Below are 3,487 nucleotides of genomic sequence, written 5' to 3' on the forward strand. Positions count from 1 at the left end.
ACTTACCAATATTTACTGTTTGAAGCTTAATGGGTGTGAAATCCTTCCACGTCTTTACAGTTGAAGATTACCAAGATCTTGATCTGCATCCACAACCTCGTTCTTGTATATTGCAGACTCATATTTAAGCATTGACATGAGTGGTTCAAATGATGAGCAACAAGTTACATTTTCTTCAAGATATGTTTTGATTCTCAGGACAAAAAGCTCAAGTCAAAAGCTCAAGTCCCATTCCCATTCAAGATTTCTCAGTTTAGTTTTCACAGACGTTACTCTCGAAAATATCCGTTCAACCAGGGCATTACTGATTGGCAAGCTGTATATTTTGAACACAAACTCAGCGAGGTCAATCAGTATGGGATCGCCAGCAGTGTTCTTGACAGTTATTGTCTTGGTCTAAAATGACGATTCAGATGTCGGAATTTGTCCCTTACAAATGTTGGACTAGTCAATGGTTAACAGTAGGCGCCACTGACTTTCAATTTCACTAAGCTTAGATTGGTCAGCTAATACTAACGGAAGTTCCGAAAATGGTGGCCGTGTGTGGCCAAGGCATATGATAGGTAACAGATTTTTCACCTTTTTTTATAGTTTCAGCATTACTTAGAATACGAGAAAGAAGCTATTTGCAAGCTTTCACTAAAAAATTATCGCATCTTTCTTGAACATTTTGAAACTTTTCCTGGGTTGTAAAATTGTTTTGTCTGTTAGTGGCCAGAAGTGTTGAATATTCGTAACCAAAGTCAACTTTCTCCAGGGGCAGATACATAGAATTGTAGTACAAATTAACATGAAGCTTTGCATGATGAGGACGAAAGATTCTTCTGAGTATTCCAGGAGTGAAGTTTTCTAAGACAGTGTGAAGGCTATTCTGATCTGCTTCATCTTTTGATAAAGTAAATTCATCCTTTCAAAATAATTTAGGATTGGTTTGAGACATGTGAAATATAGCTTATTGGAGGGATCAGCGTACATTAAAAATAGTTGCCTTGCAACATATTTATCACAAGAGGAAAAAGCTATTTGGCAATGAGTTGTTAGAGAACCCCACTGATCAAACGGCCGCTTTACACTACCGCTCCTTGCCAACCATCGTCTTCCTGACAAAGGTTTTAACTGTAAGGGATCTTTCCCATCATTTATCAATCTGTAAATTTCTAGATAACTTTCTCTCCTTAATGAAGATCTGTGGAACCAGCTGTAGCTTTTGGGATGAAGTATTATTAACAATTAAGGTTGGGATATCTCTGGCCCCTGGGGAGGATTACCTTGCCTTGCGGTTACTTTTTCTATCAAAGGTTCCTAGGATCAACGTCCCCAATGGCCGGTCTCTGACCAGGGCTCTCCTGCGGTAAGAAATTGAAATTGAGATAAGTTTATTGAGATAAAATACACACAAAGGGATGAGGTAGCTTAAGCTATTCTCACCCCGTTCAGTACAACGTGTTAATACATACATAGACACACATCACAAACAATAAACATATTACCAAACATTCTGAGAGATAAACATATACATTTCCTCCTTCACAAGTAGTATGTTATCAGACGTACACACAAATACTTTTATGACCTAGGTATACTGTATAGACAATTTGCAAGAGACATGCAGATAATTCAACAAAACATTACAGTCTTGGTGCAAAATTCTTATATCTCTCAAGAATATCATCAACCTTTCCGTTGTGACACATCCAGGCTATTTGTTCAGGAACAGTCCTTATCTCAGTGTTTCTATATACATTAATCAACGGACAATCAAGAACATAATGGGCAAGGGTGTGAGACCTTAACATACCACATAGTTTACACCTCGTGTCATTATCATGAACACCTATCCCATATTCCCAGTAATATTTGTACCCAAGCCTGAGCCGCATGTACACAGAGTCATTCCAAGCATTTCTCCTTTTACTATAAGTGAAATGGGTGTTTTGACTCACATACATGTAGTGTTGCATGGTTTGACTTCTCTCATACATTATCTCTCTCCTCTCCACTCCTGCCTGTGCCTGAATATTTCTGATTTTGCTTCTTATTTGTCTCATTGTGAATTCACTTTCAATGTCAACTTGTGGTTTTGATGTGGCACGTTTGGCCAAGTCATCCGCCACCTCGTTGAGCACTATTCCAACATGAGATGGAATCCACATGAATTTCACGCTATGACCTTTCAGCTGTATCTCAGTTATTCTTCTCTTACAATCCTCAACTATAGACATGAAGACTGGGTTTCGACTGTTTAAGGACTCCAGTGCTCCTCGGCTATCGACAAATACAAAAACATTTTTGTCGTCTTGATGTACTTCCTCCAAACACGCCAGAATGGCCTCCAGTTCAGCTTGTGTGGATGATATTTAATTACTAAGCCGGAGTTCAATTATCCTGTCCAAAGTCCCAAACTCCGTATATTCTCTTATTAGGACACCACACCCTGCCCTGCCATCCTCCGCCACCGACCCGTCGCAATATACATGTAAACTGTTGCCTCTTGGTAACCGAGATATCATGCTTCCATACAAACACCGTAATTGTCCCGGTTCATGATGAATCTTTTTCACCTTGAGGGGTACAATTTCAACGTCTATTTTCTGTACTTTCCAGGGAGCAGACCTATTACACTGTCGAGAGGGTTTACAGCAGTCAAGTACATCGTATTCCCTGAGGTCATGAGCTAATCCCCTCGTGTAGCATGTCTCCCTCAGTTTCCTGGAAGTGTGTACGTCACTCAAGCAGGTCTGAACGCTCTCAAACAGCTTATCCCCTCCCTTTCTCCGCATGAAACGAATAGATACTCTAGTGTTAATGTCACGGACTCTATCATACACACTCTGTAAATTTAATTCCATTCTCATTATTTCAATCATTGCATTTCTTTGACATCGAAGAATAATCCTCATAGCCTCGTTGTGTATTAGATCTATTTTTTGAGGAAAGTGGTCTAGTCAATCAGGCTGTTGGACTCGGCTGTGATTTGTACAGACTATATTATTAAAGCATAAATAATCATCATTGAGTTAATTAATATTAATAGCCCAAAGTAGCCCAACTTGCGTTTAAACTAGCCCAAAAAGTCGCAAGTAGCGAAATTAAAAATTTGGGAGCGTAGGGCTCTCAAAAGTAGCACAATTCGCTACTTGTAGCCCAATCTGGCATATAAATATATATATATATATATATATATATATATATATATATATATATATATATATATATATATATATATATATATATATATATATATATATATATATATATATATATATATATATATATATATATATATATATATATATATATATATATATATGGCAATGTCAGACCACGGAGGAAAAATGAAACAGGAAATTTCCTTAAGTACTTTCGTATATTAAATACATCTTCAGAAGGTCTTCTGAAGGTCAGAAGGTCTTCGGTTCGACCTTCTGAAGATGTATTTAATATACGAAAGTACTTAAGGAAATTTCCTGTTTCATTTTTCCTCCGT

Source organism: Procambarus clarkii, unplaced genomic scaffold (genome assembly GCF_040958095.1).
Source record: "Procambarus clarkii isolate CNS0578487 unplaced genomic scaffold, FALCON_Pclarkii_2.0 HiC_scaffold_391, whole genome shotgun sequence".
In the NCBI taxonomy this organism is placed as follows: domain Eukaryota; kingdom Metazoa; phylum Arthropoda; class Malacostraca; order Decapoda; family Cambaridae; genus Procambarus; species Procambarus clarkii.